We start from the raw sequence: 9,244 nt of genomic DNA on the forward strand, positions 1-9,244 counted from the left end.
AGAACCCCAAACAAGGCTTTGCTTTCACTTTTATACTACTTTTACTCTCTAGAGAATACTGCATTGGTGCAGGTGAGGTTACAGAAGCAGAAACAGCAGAGGTTAGGAGAAGTGGGAGACTCTGGCAGGACTTTCCTGTGCGAGTTTTAGGCTCCACCATAAAACACTCATTGGCTGCTATGCAACTGAAAGCACAGATAGAGGCTGCTAGCTACTGGAGGCCACACCAAAAGGTAAGAGATCCTTTCCTTGATTTTTTTCCCTCATGCTACTTCTAGGTGGTGGTGTTCTGTTTAGCTCCCTCCAAACTTGGCCTCTGTGTGAACCAAACCTACTTGACTTTTTTTCTTAGAACCCATCTGACAGCATAATAATACTCTATGAAATTGTGCTCCTTGCTCAGTGTGGTGTTCTCTGTCCTTTTACTGTCAATGAGCTCCATGGTCACCTTTCGTCATATGTTAAGAGGTAATGCATAGCCTTTCTTAAACTGCTGTCTTTAAAGGTAGCCCACAATGAGTCTTTGCCTGCTGCAAGAAGGAGGGACACACAGCAAGAAGGAGGGGCTAGGCTTGCCTGCAGTGCTGAGATCCTGCCAGGTGGAACCACAGAGGGTGTGTTAAGGCTTCCTAGGTGGTTCTGCCTTGTCTTGGGCATGCTGCACTTGGCGGCCTTGTGCCAAGTTAATCTACTCATGGACATTTCAGTATTTATAGTTGTAGATATCATAAATAAAGCTACTTCCTCCTGGCAATAACCTTTCCAAGGTCCTCTGGAGATGGAAACCAGTTCCTTCAGTAGCTTAGTTTGTGTCTATTTTGACCAAAGCATCCTCATCAGTGGTTTCCTGTCCCAGTCTAAATGTATCTCTTCCTCTCATGCAATGACACTTCTGGCTTACATGACTCTTTCCTTGAGAAGGCTGCTTCTCCTAATTAAATCAGGAGAACTGATATAAACCGGGACTGTTGCAGGGAAACTTTCGGCCTTGCCCTCCTCCATGTCATCTCTTCTTCCGAGAACACCTCTCTGAGCCTTTAAGCACTTTGAGCATCTTTTTGTTAAATCTACATAGTGTTTTTCACACCTTTTTGAGTACAGTAAATTTAATGGAGACATAATGTTTCTGGGTGTAATTCAACAAATATTATCTAAAATAATCACCCATTTAATTACTTTCCTATCATCCTCACAGGCAGAAGTTTTTGTATTCCTCAAAGTCTCTAATGCTTCCTGGTTATCCATGTCCCCAGCCCTGCTGATGCTGATTTTCTTTCTGCTTTTCTCACCAGTGTGAGAATTTCCTATAAGTAGAACTGTGCTTGTTCCTTAGTTGGCACTGTGGTTTTGAGAAGAATCTGAGGGTTCTTTTTTTTTTGTAGTTTATTTTAATTTGAATATTAATTTTACTGAGAAATAAATAGCATTGAGACAGTATCAAAACAGGTTAGTAGAAGTTACAATAATACATTGTGTATTGTTCTCTTCATAATAGTTACTCATAGTACAAGATGCAGATATGATATCTTGTCTAAACACTACTAGTACAAATCTTTCTTCTCATTGAACTAAGGGAAAGTAGCTGTATATCTATCCTAACAATTTTGTATATAAATACATATTTTTCACTACAAAATGGTCCTCCATTTATATCCCTTTTTTGTTTACTTTTGTCAGAGATAGGTATTCCATTGCCATTCAAATATTATAGGTGCGTGAATTCAGCAAAGTAATCCAATATAGCCCAGTAGTCCAGAGAGCAAATTGGACAAGAAATGGCCGTGACTCATTCAGATGGCTGACACTGACAAAACATCTACAAACTGTGGTACAGGGTTTCAGCAGAAATCCTGAGGGGATTTGATTGAACTTGTCAGATATAAAAATTACATTTTTTGTTATATTGGTCTTGTTTTATCTTGGTCATAACCATCCAGCAGAAAAGTATAAAAACAAGGTATATAAAGTAAAACCATATTAATATGCTGAGCTGTAAAAGGCTCAAGTCAACAATCTCTGACATTGCCAGCCCTGAGAATAACCTACTACTATTATGGGAGTTCTCTTTTTAGTAGTTTATTGGTATTCATTGTTGTGCAGCACTTTCTTGTAATAAAATATACACTGCAACTTAAGGGTTAATCTACTCATGGACATTTCAGTATTTATAGTTGTAGATATCAGAAATAAAGCTACTATGAACATTAATGCACAAGTCTGTCTATAAACTTATATTTTATCATAGATAAAAATCGAGGAGTGGAATGCTAAATTAAATAGGAGGTATGTTTAACTTTTGGACCTATGATCTATTCAAAAATGTAGCATTTAATTTTGAAATATATATTCATTTTCCTAAGAATATCTTATTTATTTTTAGTTGGATTCTCTAAACATTCTGTGTGATTTAATTCTTCTGAAATGTACTGGGAGTTGTGTAATGTCCCAATATGTAGTGTATCATGTTGATATCCCATGTGCACTGAAAAGAGTGTGATTTGCTCCTGTTGGGTGGGTTTTAGTGTAAATGTCAATTAGGTGAACTTTCAAATCTTCCATATCTTTACTAGTATTCTGTGCACTTGCTGTGTGATTTATTGTAATAGAATTGAAATCTCCAATGTTATTCCTGCATATATTTCCTTTCCTTTCTGATATTTTTTTGTTTCACATGTTTTAAAGTTCTATTATTATATACTCACTTAAGTTTATGCTTACTTGAATAATTCCTTTGTCTCTGCTAAATGATCCTTTTATCTTTATCCTGAGTTCTACTTCGACATTAACCATTTCACATTTTATACCAAGTGCCCACTTGGGCTACACATTTACTTACATACTGAATACCCCAAGTAACGCTTGGGTGTGTTAGTTCAACCAGTAAAGGCTTGTATAAAATAAAGTAGATTTATATTTAGCAGTACAAAAATTACTGAAAATTACTTACAAACATTACTGAAAAATTTGTACACTTTAGTCATCTTGAATTTAAGTAATTTAAAACTAATATAGGTTTTAAAATAACCATTCTTGCTTTTACATTATTGGGGTTTGCTTGGTATTTCTTTCTCCATCTTTTACTTTTAGCCTACTCATATCTTTACCTTTTATAGGGGTTGGGGGAACAGGACTTCACTATGCAGCTCAGGCTGGTCTTGAACTCATTATGGAGCCCAGGCTGGCCTCAAACTCACAGTGATCCTTCTGCCTCACCCTCCCAGGTGCTGGGATTGCAGGTGTGTCCCACCACACCCAGCTCAAAGAAAGTTTTGTGTAAATTTCAAATAGTTGGCTATTGCTTTTTCAATCCTAGGTGACAATCTTTGATTTTGAATGAGTGCTTTGACCATTTAGAGATCTGTAAATAGAAATTCAAGGTAATGTAACTTTTGATATGAATAAAGACATCTTTCCTGCTATTCGTCTAGTTATTTTCCCTTTTGGTGTTCCATTTGTATCACTGTACTTAGCATGTGGGTTATGCTTCTTTAAGTTCAGAAGTGTTTCCGGTATTTCAACAAATTTTTCTTACATAGGATGCCTTTGAATATTATATCACTCATATATAAGAATTTAGGAAGAGTATATTTTAATTTCTTTCCTCATATTCTTTGTATAACAGTATTACACATTTTATTGTGGATTTATTTATTTTATTTGAATATTTCTTTTAAAACAACTGAGTTAATAAAAAAAAAAAAAAAAACCTTAAATATGCACTATTTTAGGCACCCTTCATTTTTTACTGTGGACTCAAGGTTTCATTTCATGTCTTCTTTCTTCAACCAGAGTAGGACAAGAGAATCTAGAGCAGCCCATGACCTGTTCAGCCTACTTCCCAAAAAGAATACCTTTCTTTTCTCTAAATCAGGATGTGAGCTGAACTTAGAAAGTGAAACTACATACCATGAATTCTGTGGTGGAGGAGTGAGTCTGCAGTTAGGAAGCAGTTTCAGGAAGCAGTTTCGGCCTCTTAGTGAAAGACAGCTTTGGTTTCCACTGATGGCAAGATCTGAAGTGGGCTGTTGGATTCAGAGTACAAAGTACTGGGGAACCACAGGGTAGAAATGCTCTGACTCCTTGAGATGTAAAACTCTCAACTTTGTTCATGTCCCAGAATTTTTTCTATCTCAGCCTTGTGTTCTTCTTGAACATGACCTGGGTACCACTAGTGTTGTTGGCAGCTGAATTAGACAGAAATATTATAAGCAGTTAGACAGGGCCAGGCCCTCGATGAGACAAGATGGATAACAAGGTGACCTTGCAACTTGGAAGAGACAGACACTCCCATATGGGCCACACCTCAAGACCAAGACAAAAGAGGAATCACAAGTTACATACTTCCCTAGGGATGGGCATCAGGGATTGATATTCTAAATAGGTATCAATCACCTTGAAAGAGCCCAAATGAATCACTGGCCCAACCACCAACAGGAAGAAACCCTGTCCCATATTCATGCCCGCTTGCTATTTGACTGGCTTCCCCATTTGGTACTGGATTTAATCAATTTTACCTGACAAATGGTCCTTCTAATTTCATTGGTTGACCATAGTTTTGTCCCACCTCATGCCCACCTAAATGAGTTCCCATGTCTTCTCCACCACCTTAGACCCCACCTCACCACATGGTTTTCCTCTATAAAAGTCCCTGGAAGAGATAGCTTCCCTGGGACAACTTGCTTCGGTGGTGGTGATGAGGGGTGGCCTCCTGTCTCTCTCACGGACAGGAGCTTTCTTCCCCTCAATAAATATATTCTGCTTATAACCTCCGTTTGTTCCTAAAATTCATTATTCGGTTTTAGAGAACATGAACTTGTTCCAGGTAAATTTTACGTTGGGAGATCAATTTTTTCTCCGTATTTCATAATTAAGGTTTCCCTCTATCACTAGGATATGAGGCTCCCAACTCAGGTTACGCCTACTGAGCTTCTTCCCTCTTTAGTGTTGTACCTCAAAGCCTCAGATTAAATTCACTTGGTCATTAGGGACAGGAAGAAACATTTCAGGCCTTGTCCAAATTCCATTATTGTGTGCAGGTTGCTAGTTCCCTGCTCTGCTATAAAATTCTTGTCTTCTCAAGGTTTATTTATCTTTATGGTACTCAGTGTGTGTGTGTGTGTGTGTGTGTGTGTGTGTGTGTGTGTGTCTTTGTGGTACCCCTACCGTTTCTCACACAGGGGGGCACGTGGGCACATGCACATCTGCCCTTGGGTTGAGGTTCATCCCCAGTCAAAGTTTTTTATTTTACTTTTGAATCAAGCTCTTGTTGAATGTTTAAGTTGGTCAGGCTGAGCTTGATCTTGCACTGCTCTTGCCTCAGCCTCAGGGATTATTGATGGTGTCAGTATGTGTTTATTTTTCCTCAGTTCTTTGCAGTTATTCCATTTCCATTGTTCAGGAACCTCTGATGAATTTTGGAACCAGATTTAGCATTTTCTGGAATTCTTGTTTCTCCTCTTTCCCCCAGTGGATTCCTGGTCTTGGTCCTATCTCTCCTTTACTCTATCCTCCTCTCAGGCTTCCCCCTATGGTTTTCCCAGTTCCTTCCTACTCTCCATGCACCTCCTTCTCTTCCTGCATTGTCTCCTCTTCTGATTCTCTTTGATTGTTGCTCCTTTTCATGCTCTCATCCACCCTTATCCACCAGTATCACATACATAGTCCAATCCAACACGGGAATGTCAGCTGCAATTTGAAGGAATTTCCAAGAACACTGAATCCAGTGGGAGCTTCCCAATCCCCATTTTTTTTTAACATACAAACAACAGAATCTCTAGTGCACACCTATAATACCAGCTGAATTAGATAGAAATATTATACGCAGTAGACAGGACCAGGCCCTCAAGGGTACAAGATGGAAGACATGGTGGCTTTGCAACTTGGAAGTGACAGACACTCCCACCAAAGCAAGTTCCCATGTCTTCTCCACCAGCTTAGACCTGCCTCACCACATGGTTTGCCTAAAGCCCCATTCCCGTGGACCATACCCTTGGGCCACCCCTCCTGTCCTTCTCTTGGACAGGAGCTTTCTTTTTCTCTCTTTTTTAAATAGCAATGAGACAGCTTCAAAACCGATCAGCAGGACAGTTTCAATAATAAATACATTGTACATTGTTGTCTAGCTTTCTTTTTCTCAAAAAATATACTCTGCTCATAACCTGTGTTTGTTCTTCAGACTCATTCTTCAGTTTTAGGGAAGATGAACTCATCCAGGTCAGGTCAGGAGATCATTTTTCCCCTATATCATTTGGAGGTTCACTGTATGATTTGGAGGTCACCAACCTGAGATCAGTTTTTCTCCCTACATCACCAGGTCTTGTGAAGCTGAGGCAGGAAGATTGATGTGAGCTAGAAGTCAACCTGGGTGACACAATGAGCACAAGACCAGTCCAAACAACAAAGTCAAAAGCAAGTCAATCAAATCAAATCAAACTGAATCTCAAGTGGAAAGATTTGGGTGGCCATGTGGGATGGCTTGTGGCCATATGGGATGGTTCACAGAAACCTGCATCTCCTAGGATGCTAGAGATATCAAGTCTGGGAGGGTGTGTCCAAGGAAAAGCTAAATAAGAGGCCCACCAAGGTATTTTTCACCTAGAGGCCCACCTAGCGTCTCAACAACGTATTGCCCCTCACTGTCCTGGTTGCATTGGAAGGTCTCAGCCCATGCCCTGGGCTTTCTCCCTGGGGTGTGTCTGACTTGAGCACTGCACAGAATTCAGTCAAGGCTCTGCATCTTGAATAGTCCTAATGCAATGGGGCACAGGCTGCCTCATCCAGGTAGAGAGTTGCTAAATGAAAAGAGAAAAATGACAGGCTCAGCAGCGCTTGAGGTTAACAGAGTCCTCCTATGTCTCAGAGTGAAACAGAGGGTCACATGTGTGTTCATGACCATGACCTCAGGCCACCCACAGTCTCCAGTCCTCTGATCAGGGATGAATTGCTTATCTAAGTAGTGGATAGTGGATAGTGTTCTCTTGGATTCAGTCCTTTTGACTTATTGCCTGCCTGTCTACTGTATTTCTGTCCATCTGTCCATCTGTCTGCCTCCTGCCTCTCTCTGTATCTGTCTCTGTCTCCCTTTGTTTCTTTCTGTTTTTCCCTTTTACCCTCCAACCTCCCCTTTTACTTATTCTCTGTTCTCACCCTGCTGCCAAATGTCCACCTGCTTTCTCCACTCCACTTTCTCTGTTCAAACCCTTCCACACTCACCAGCACTTTCCCCAGGCTAAGGCCACTGCACTGTCCAAGGTGGAAAGCCCATGCAGTTTCAGATGTGCCCTCTAGACACTGCCAGGGAAGCTTGGTGCAACTCAGCATAAAAGATTCAAGGAACAAAATTTTTTGTTTTGTTTTAAGCTATCAGGGATACAACGCAGGAACACAGAACCATAGATCCTTTTAGTTTTTAGTTTGAGACAGAGTCTCTCTATGCTGCTCAAACTGGCCTGGATCTTACCATACTTCTCCTTCAGGCTTTGGAGTTTCTGGGATTACAACTACTTGTCACCATGCCTGGCAAAGAACACCTAGTTTGAAAGCTGTTGACACCCTCCAATTTTGGAATCATCTACATCTAATACTGGAAGACCAGAGTGGCATTCTGGGTCCCCTGGGGAGCTTGTGGCAGAGTGCCTTCTCTCAGTGAGCCTGTATCAGGTCCTACTGGGATAGATGCTATACTAGATAAGGCACTCTGTGCCCTCACTCCTGTAGTCCACTGCTGAGAAGCCAGGCAAGGGCCACACTAGAGAGCACAGCAGTATTCAGGTCCTTCGCACCTGCAGGTGGCCGGGCCCTGGAGCACCAGCAGTGAGCAGGGTGAGTGAAGTGTGGTGAACAAGGAATCATGGGTGATCCCCAGAGCACACTGGATTTCACCTACTATGGAGCAGCTTCTAAGCATGGGGGAGTGGGAGGTAGAAAGTGGCCACTTGTGTGGGTGTTATGGACACTCACTCAGACAATACTGCTCAAGGATAACTGACACATTCTGCAGCAACAGTGGTTTGTGATTTTTTTCTTCAGGGAAAGAACTAGGGGGTCCAGCCCATTAGCTCAGTTGTTTAAGTGCCTGCTTAAACAAAGCACTCAAGCTCAAGCTGCTGTGATTCGAACCCAGATACTCACAGCAAACCAGAAATGCCCGAAGGCATCTTCTGGCCTAAAAAAAAAAAAACAAACAAACAAAGAAAAAAAAACCACCTTTTTTCACTCAGTTCTTTAAGTGGCTGCTTCAACAAAGCAGTCAAGCTCAGGTTGCTGTGGTTGATCCCCACAACTCAAGCCAGCCAAACCTGCCCTGAAGGCAGTCGGAGCAAAAAAACAAAAAAGAAAGAACTGGGGCTGTTGTTACTGCATGCACACTAACAGTGCGTGAGTTCACAGTACTCTGTCTCTATGGTAAAATGCACTAGTGTGGCTGTTGGCTGTAGGGAGGAAGTACTGCTGGATCAAACTCATTCCTGACCCTCTGGTCTTTACCTGAATCCTTCTGCAGTTCTGATTCTTTCTCAAAATTTACCAAAGTGTCTGGAGTCACTTTTTCTTTCAGGCTGAGACCACCCTGTCATCCTCACTCCCTCCTGGCCTCCTCCTTATATCTGTGAGAGCTGCTGAGCAATGGAAGTGGCAGTGCTTGGAAAATTCACTGAATTTTACCCAGTGCAGCGCCCTCTCCCTGTCTTAGGTCTCTCTGAACTGTCCAGAAAATGGAGGCCACCTTCACCTGACTGGGTTCTAGGGGGACACTCAGGACACAAGCACAGAAAGCACCAATGTCTCCAGCTTTAGGTTGGTACCTATCATGGGGACCTGCTAGCACAGGATGCCACTAACATTTTGGGGGGTTGCCCCATCTTAGTATTTAAGAGCAAATTAAGAGACATTATGTTTTAGAACTGTTCTGGGTTTAGAGCTAAACTGGACAGATAGTCCCATGTTCTCATAATTTCCCTGCCCCCCACACTACTTCTGACATTATTAGAATTTTACCTGAGTGTGGTTTGTTTGCTAGAACTAAAGAACTAATATGCGTACACTATACTTATTAAGTAAAATTCATACTTCACATTATGATTTGTTCTTCATGTTTATAGTGACTGAATGCATCATTGAATGCCTTTCCAAAGCATTTCAACACTCGATGTCTTGCTATCCTTTAGGCCCTTATCCTCTTGTATACCAGCAACTCCTTGGAAGTACTGGGTCTTGACTGTTAGGCTTTTTTTTTTTTTTTTTTTTT

The 9,244-nt window shown here is 41.3% G+C and overlaps 1 long non-coding RNA gene across 1 annotated transcript in view; it reads left to right on the top strand.

The window, feature by feature from the left end:
- The first annotated feature begins 1,977 nt into the window (after window positions 1-1,977).
- The window catches only part of LOC111814863, a 10,239-nt gene continuing 2,972 nt past the window's right edge, over window positions 1,978-9,244 (top strand). Inside the window, exons 1-2 of the long non-coding RNA XR_002819736.1 lie at window positions 1,978-1,992; window positions 6,452-6,457. This is a non-coding gene — a long non-coding RNA (uncharacterized LOC111814863). The remainder of the gene's footprint in view (window positions 1,993-6,451; window positions 6,458-9,244) is intronic.

This window comes from Octodon degus, unplaced genomic scaffold (genome assembly GCF_000260255.1).
Source record: "Octodon degus isolate 3935 unplaced genomic scaffold, OctDeg1.0 scaffold00733, whole genome shotgun sequence".
Taxonomy (NCBI): domain Eukaryota; kingdom Metazoa; phylum Chordata; class Mammalia; order Rodentia; family Octodontidae; genus Octodon; species Octodon degus.